This window comes from Cryptomeria japonica, chromosome 11, assembly GCF_030272615.1.
Source record: "Cryptomeria japonica chromosome 11, Sugi_1.0, whole genome shotgun sequence".
NCBI classification, from domain to species: domain Eukaryota; kingdom Viridiplantae; phylum Streptophyta; class Pinopsida; order Cupressales; family Cupressaceae; genus Cryptomeria; species Cryptomeria japonica.
In genome coordinates, this window is record NC_081415.1 from 420,296,953 (window position 1) to 420,305,834 (window position 8,882).

Sequence of the window (8,882 nt, forward strand, 5' to 3'; positions counted from 1 at the left end):
ACTGAGCCATAGAGGGTAACACTCAAGTCTCTTCAAGAATTTAATGCTTTGAATAAGGTATCCCTTTAAACCTTGCAAATTCATTTACCCCTTGGATAAAATGTTTATCCATTAACCTAACCCTAACCAAATCACCTAAGGTAACCATCAAGTCTCTTTAGGCATTTAATGCTTTCTTATGATGCCACTTGTCACCATTGCATTGGTGGAAGTTGAAAACATGGATTAAGGATCAATCCCTCCTCATGCAATCCTAGCCCTTGCTAAGCCGAATCAATCCTAGCCATCCAATTACCCATTTCCTCTATGAATAGAGATCATCCTTTCATTATCAGGGATCCATGTTTTCATATATCAAAGTTAGCTCTATCTATATTTTGTCCCTAATTGTCTCTCTCACAAGCATATCAATAATATTAGATATCAAACATTTTAGATCATAATCTCATTATCATAACATAGTAATCTCATTATCATAGCAAAGTATCATAATCTTATTATCATAGATCAATTATAGCAACATTATCATTATCTTATTAGATCTTTAATTGCACAACATATAGATCATTTTATCATAGCACTCATTCTTTAGGTTGTCATTCTGAAAGTCAAGTTCTGAATTATTTGAGAGCAAAACCATGACTTGAAGAATCCTTGGAGATAGAGAATAATGGAACTCCTTAGAAGGATGGTTTGCTTAATTGATTTTTAATTGCATCTTTTTTATATGTTGTTTCATTGGTGTGTCACTTATATTTTGATCATTTGATAGTCACTCTTTTGTGCACACAACTTCCATTTTGCTAAAAAAATTGTAGCAATTGCTACGTTCTCTTGGTGTACCTTTGAGTCAATTTCAATCCAAGTTCTGCTTTCCTTTGTCTTTTGACAAGGCCAACTATATATTGGTACCTGTTCCACATTATTTGCAAATGAGGTACCAACTTTGAAATTTAGCTTCGATCAATTTTTGAGCCATTTTAAACTTATGAATTTTTAGATCATTACTAAGCCTTTGGGTTTCCTCGTGAGCCTTGACTAGTCATCTTTTTGCCTCTATCCTCTTTTCCTTCTTAATAGACAGGTCAATCTTCAATTTAGTAGTATTATGTTTTGTATATAATAGAGGAGCTTGTTGTTGAGAAGTTCTTAATCTCTCATTTAGCTCACAATTCTTCCTCTCCAACTCCTCTTTCCTAGTTATGAGCTTCTCTTTCTGCAGCCCTAGTAAATAATGTAGTATTTACATTCAAATTTGTACCCTATTTTGCAGTGACATTTTCCACTCTATAAACAATAAAGTGCCCCAAAATATGTTGTAGATCAGCAATGGTTATAGGCCTCTTTTTAGGTGGATACAAACATCATGTAGCCAACAATTTATCACTACGCCTAAAATTTGAACCATGGCACAACTTATCTATTCCTTCATCACTTAACTTAAGATTCAAATCTTGATATCTAGTGAGATTATCAATGGCAATCCAAGAGGACATATTTGTCCCTAAAAGGGGCATTCATCTCACTACATTTAACAATTCTCTTCCCTTCTTTGGAGTCATGTCCTTGGTTTGTTCTTCGACCTCCGCCCAAAATTGTTTGACAAACTCATCTATTATCTCTGGGGGGTATTAAGAATTTTGTCATTCAATTTCCTTCCCCCAAATTTATTAATAAACACTTTAAAATCACTTGTATTGATGAAATCATCATCAGATACAAACTTCTTAGAAGTCAAAGCTCTAACTTCATTCGTTAAGAAATAAATAATTTCAATAATTTTGCCATCTTGATCATTTAGGGGTTGGTAAGCTGGCACATCCACTTGCATTTGCATTTGGTGTATAACCTCTTTCTCTTCCTCATGGGGTATTTCACTTTCTCCCACATTTTTTGATACTTCCATTCCTATTGATGGAGCGGGAGACATTTGAGCTAAAGGAGAAACAACCCTATGTCCTTCCACCTTGATGGATGAGACACTGGGTGAAGATGGGGAAAGGATTGCCATATTTGATGTCAAGCTAGATTCATGCTAGAGTAACAACTCCAGTCTTGCTATCTTATCATCCTTGTTAGAAAATGCACCCTTGTATGCGGGTCAACCAACTTTCTTGATTTCTCATCCTATCAAATTCTTGTCCATGCTTTAACCCTTTTTATAGTGACTTCATAAGTGGGGTAATTCCTTGTTAATTCCTCTTTTAGCAAAAAATTGTGATCATGTGTGATTAAACCTACAAACTTTCCTGCGAATGTGATATATTGTTTTGAATCAACTTTCTTGCCCTATGAAGAAACCTGAAAAATCTCCAATATGAAGATAAGAAGGGAGAAAAGAACCCTTATGTGACTTATCAAAAGGAGCATTTGCCTCATACATTTGTCTAATTATTTATAGATATACCAATCTGTTAGGAACTATCAAAGGTAACAAATGTGGTTGTCCCTTAAATCCATAGAGTCTTATGTAAGTATGCTTCTCGATGATGAACCAATCAACCCAATTATGGATTATTTTAACCTTTATCTCTTGTTCCCTTCCTTAAGGCCTTAAGAACTTCACGATCTTATCTAACATCCTTGGAGGGTTATGATCAAATAAACCATAAAGTTTCAGAGCAAAATGTTCCTCATAACATAAATTTTGGGCATGCATATAACCACCGTCTCAAATAGATGTCCACATTTTTCAAGTTTTCAGGTTTTCATTTCTTGTTACAAAGGTTTAAAAGGAACTCCACATTTTATTTCTTGCAATTTATTTGGTGCTAGATAAAAAGAGCTTCACATTTCATTTGGTGCCATAAAAATAACTTCACTTTCTTTTCTTGCAAAGGATAAAATCAACAACAAAAGAACCTTCCTTTCTTTGCAAGTAGCTCACATCTTGTTTTGGTGCAAGCAAAAAAGAACAAGTTAGATTTTATTTTCTTATTGCAAAGGATTAATGAACAAACATATGTGCTTTGTTTTGTGATATGTATATGCTCTCCCCTTAATTGGGTGACCAAAACACCAGAATCACTCTTTTATTTATTACAATTAGGTTAAATCTATTAGCAGTCCTGCCGTCCTGAGAAGCCCATAAGGCCGATGAGAGGGGAACGACCTAAGTGGGAATGGTTAATTCCAAGTATTCCAACCCACTATAATCAAATGTGGATTGTGATAAAAATCACATCCAACGATAATGTTCTTTGATAGTCGTTCCCTAGTATCCTTGTGATACGTAAAACCTTTCTTTTAAAGGTTGGGAAGCCTCTTGAGGGAGTTTCTCATTAACGCACTGAACGAAACCCTTACTATGAACTTTAAGGGTAGAAGCCAAGCTATGTTAGTTATCCAAACATTATAGTATCACAGTGCAAGGGTGGGGAAGAATCCGCCCCCAAGAACTCACCATAGGACTCCCAAGAAAATGATCCAATTGAGAAATAATTATCTTTGGTTCAACTTTTAGAAAAAAGGCAAAAAAACGGGAGCACTTTAGGGTGTGAGAAGGTTGTTTGAGCTGAAGGGGTTCCAAGATGTGGGTTGTGGTATTATTAGTGACCCATGAGAATAGGAGAGTCTCATTGAAGTGTCTTTATTGTTCAAACCAGTGAAAACAAAAGGGATTTGAAAATATCCTTGAACATACACTCATTGTTTAGATTATAGGGTGAAACAAATCGAAAACTGTTGTCTTATTGTTGGATGTGTTTTGAGTCATTTTTCAGAAAATCATCCATTACACACTCAAAATTTTTACCAAAAAAAACATAGTCATAATTGTCAAAATTTGTAGTCAACAAAACATTGTAGCACATCAACAACTTATATTAGCGCATTGATATAGTCTTTTAGCACATTGAATCACCATAATAATGCACTAAGGCCATCTAGTAGCGCATTTATAGAAAACATTAGTGCATCAAGTGCCAACAATAGTGTATCAGACAAGCAAAAATTTTCAAACCTACAACACAGTCAAAATAGTCAATCTTGGTCCCAGTTTAGCACATAGGTAGGACAATTTAGCACATATGTGGGACAACATAGCGCATAGATGGAAAAAACAAATGCATTGATGAGATCTTTTAGTGCATACATTGTCTGTTTTAGCACATAGATTTGTTAACTGTTTAACACCTTGGACAAAGGGTAAAAATTGAAGTTTTCCTAGAAAATTGGAATCATTTTCAGACACCCTTTTCAAAGTAGAGTTTTTCTCTTATCAAACAAAAATTTAAAATTTGGAAAATCAGGTTATCACAAGTGCAATTATCTCATATTGTTACAAGTGCGGTTGTCGTTGCACCAAAAGATCGACTTGTTATGCCCGATACAACCACTAGACTTATAGAATCAACAAGAAGCTGTTAAGCCATGTCACAAACCTGAGGGTTGCATTGCACAAGACAAGGAGGCCAAGGCCACACACCTTGCAATAATCCCCTCCCAAGTGCAAGTGAGGGGTTTGAACTTGTTATTAAGCTCTGATACCACTTGTTATAAGTGTGGTTGCCATTGCACCAAAAGATCAACTTGTTAATGCCCGATACAACCACTAGACTTATAGAATCCACAGGAGACGGTTAAGCCATGTCACAAACCTGAGCGCTGTACTGCACAACACAAGGAGACCAAGGGAACACACCTTGCAACACAAACAAATCAAACTGCTCAATTATCAATCCAATCTCTAATTTTTAGCAGAGTTTCACTATCAAGATACATCACCCTTTATCACGAAACAAAAATCCAAATTAGATTAACTAAGTCTCATCAATAAGGAGGATCTTTCCTATTTTGACTTAGGTATCTCACATCAAATTATAACTCACAACAAAGATCAAAATTTTAAAACAATCTCAATCGCCTGTATGACCATTTATCATCAGCTAAAGATAGGGAAACCTAGTTAAAAGAAAATCTTAAAGAAGAGAAGATTTTTTTACATAAATAAAAAACTCTTGTTAAAACATCGTACATTCCTACACCGTTTTTATGATTATCTACACAGTTATGGAAATGAGTTTGATGAAGAATCTTTAAAAACTCGTGCCTTTCACAAAGATTCGCCTTGTCCCAATCTGTTAATAGAAGTGGTCAAATATCCTTATCCTATCTACCTCAATGAGAAATCACCTATCAAGTTATCCAAAACCTTTCAAAAGAGTCACAATCAGATCACTTGTATGCCCACGCTAACTAGAGCTCAAAAATAAAAACTCAAAGGGAAAGAAACAAAACCACCAACAATAATGGCACGAAGAGAGTAAAATCCTTTTTCCATGTATCAAGATACTGAAATAGAGGAGATAATTGATGACCAAATTCAAGAAGCTCAACAAAACCCCAAATTCAAAAAATTAATGGAAAAGCTTATAGAAACTAACCCAAAAAAATACTTTTTGATGTTGGCAAGTCAAGGTATTAGACTACCTAGTAATTTTGATATAAGCAAACTAAAAGAAGATCCCAAGCAAGCAGAAGTTAAGGCACAGACTAATGATCATAATCCCTTAAGCGCTTTAACCCAAGAAATTCAGACTCTTCAACAAAAAATGCAAGACATGCAAAGGGGAACAATGAAGTGATATTTGTTGGAGGACATTTGCTCCTATCTATTTGATCAAAATTTGAACATGATACCATTTTTACCAAATTATAAAATTCCAAAATACGACAAATATAATGGCAAAACTGACCCACAAGTACATGTGTGGGAATTTTGCACCATGATTTTGGAATTGGCACACGATGACACCTATTTAATGAGGTTGTTTCCAAGAAGTTTGGGCAGACAATCCATGGAATGGCTACCAAAACTTACACCAGATATTAGAACATTCAAAGAGCTACTAAATAAATTTGTATCTCAATATTCATACATCTAACATGAGATAACTATGCTTGACTTATATAACACAAAACAAAAAAATGTTGAATTATTCCTTACATTCTTACAAAGCTGGAGACGATTATTTGCTAGATATTCTCATCTGACACTTGAGAGAGAAAAGATGGATATCTTTATTGACAATCTAAACAACGAGATGAATTATAAATTCCAATTTCAATGTCCACCAAGTTTTGAAAAACTAATCGAAAATAGTCTCAAAATTGAGGAAGCCTTGGTTAAAAGAGGAGTATTAAAATTCTCTAAAGAAAGCACAAACTTTTCCAATAATTATAAAAATAATAATAACAATAACAATGACAAATCCAAATTTTGGACAAGAAACAAGAACATTGTTAATGATGGTGTAATTGACGCACAAATAGGAACCTAAAACAACCAATCCTAAACTTATCAGGTACTACATCCACAAACAATCCAGAGGACAACAAATCTAAACAAGCCCCTATACCATATCGAAGAAAATTTACACCTTTAGGGTAGTCACTCAAATCAACGCTCAAGGAGCTCCTTGCAAACAAACTCATAACATTGCTAGATACACAAGATTTCAAACCAAAAGTCAAACCAACATGGTGGAATGACACGCATCATTGTGAGTTTCATATAAGCAAAGGTCATAAAACTAATGATTGCCAAAGATTAAAACATTTAGTTCAAGACTTCCTAGACAAAGGTGACATAATGGGGGAAGGATACAAAAAAAATGATGATCATGGAGAATTCAAAGACCCTCTTCATCGAACAATAAAGGGGGCAAAGTGAATTACATTTATGACAATGTCATCAATCACATTTCAATATCTGACAATCAAATAAATGTCATCAAAATCAAGGATAAACAAGAACATAGACTAGTAAATGTGACCACACGAGGGGAGTCTAAGTTTGTATTGAAAGGGAACACATCTAAAACATCTACTATTCCTTCAAATCAATACAATCTAGTAGACCAATTAAAAAAGATACCGACACAAATACCCATACTAGAACTTCTTAAAACCTCACCTGCGCATAAGGATATTCTAGAAAGAGCTTTAATGGACACCTCAATACCAAACAAATTGGATTTCCATCAATTCCAAGCCATGGTGGGGCATTTAACTATTCCTTACAATCTATCATTTTCCAAGAACGATGACATCTCCTTGAGTCATCTGCATAACAATCCCCTCCATATCGAGGTGTTAATCTATAAACATCAAATCAAGTGTGTATTAATAGATGGAGGAGATGGTCTAAATATCTATACTTTAAAGCTTATATATGCATTGGGATTTTCAAAAGAGGCTATAGATCATAAGAGAAAGATAACCATTAAAGCTTATGATAATGAAGATAGATCATCAGAAGGATTAGTGGTATTGCCCATTCAAGTGAGACCAATTCAGAAAGATACAATAAGCCAAGTCTTGGACATAGACTTATCCTATAACATACTCTTGGGTCGACCTTGAATCCATGAAATGCAGGCAGTGCCATCTACATACCACAAATGCTCGAAATTTACCTACAATGGACAAGAAATATAAATCTCATCAGATTATAATACTTTCCAGTACTCCAATAATCTCAAGGCAGTTCAAGATGTTTTGGTGCCACACAACAAGAAAGCTCTAGCTTCTACTTTATCAAGCAAAAAAACCCAACTCAAGGCTTTATCAATAGTTTTTGAGAAAAAGATTTAGCTAAATGATAAGGGTGTGGAAGAGTATTTTTTTGAACATTCCCTATGTCTATGAAAATTACCAATTTCACCAAGATCCCATGGACAACCATTGACATCTAAGCAACAATATTCACAACCTATCAAGCTCTTTGATGGTACATTTGTCAAAGTAGGAACTCTAGCAGATGAATCTGATGATAAGGACGTCCTAAATTGTCTATACATGGATGAAGAAGAAACCAAAGAAGTAGCTTTAAATATCAGAGTACAAACAAAGAAAGATGGTAAAGGGTTCAAAATCATGCAAAACATGGAATATGATGGCAATGGTCCTATTGGAAAAATAAAAGAAGGCATTCTAGAACCTATACATCTTCCTTCTCAAAATGCTAAAGACAAATCGAGACTAGGTTTTGAATAGTACATTCCAGTTCACACACAAGAAGAAGAAGTTGCTCGCATACAAAATGAATAAGTAGCTCGCAAACAAAAAAAGTAAGAGGTAGCCTATAAACAACAAGAGGAGGAGTATGAGCGAAAACAAGAAGAACTTGCTATAAAAAAATAAGCTACCCAAAATCTCTATGAACAAATCCATAGATTGCAAGCTAGTTCTAAAACAAACTCAAATGAATGGGAGTAGGATTCACTTTCACCATCTAAGGAGACCTGTGAAGATAAAGAGATTGATGTGATATAAACATATGCACCAATACTTTAAGAAGGATAAATCTCAGGGTCTAGACCATTTAAATTTGGACGACAACATATCGATGATTCTAGTGAAGGCGGTAAGATTTAGAACGAGATAGACGATCTCGAGGAGAGCAATATCATAGATCTTGATATATATTTCCATCATGACCCTTAGTATGTTAGACCTTAACCCACCAGATGATTCCTTACCATTGGTACATCTCGAACTCATCAACTGTGAATAAATAGAACCACTTAAAATACCCATATTCCAAGATGACCATGCTATTGTCCATCACCTCTGTTCAGTAAATCCAAAAACATGCTCCACCAATGAATCCTATAACAAAACTTTCAAGTAGGGGAGTGCCAAGTCTTTTAGTTGCAAAACAAATCCATTAAAAATCAATCTAACGGTGAAAACCATGCAATGACAGTGTTAGATCATAAAAAAGTAAAAAGAAATAGCATATACAACGGTGAAAACCTCTCTGAGGTACTAGCAGATGAAAGACTTGACACACTTCCTGAGTAATATCAGGAAAGACCATCCATATTGATTGAGCCAACATAATCAATCAATATCGACATTGAAGAAGCAACAAAGAC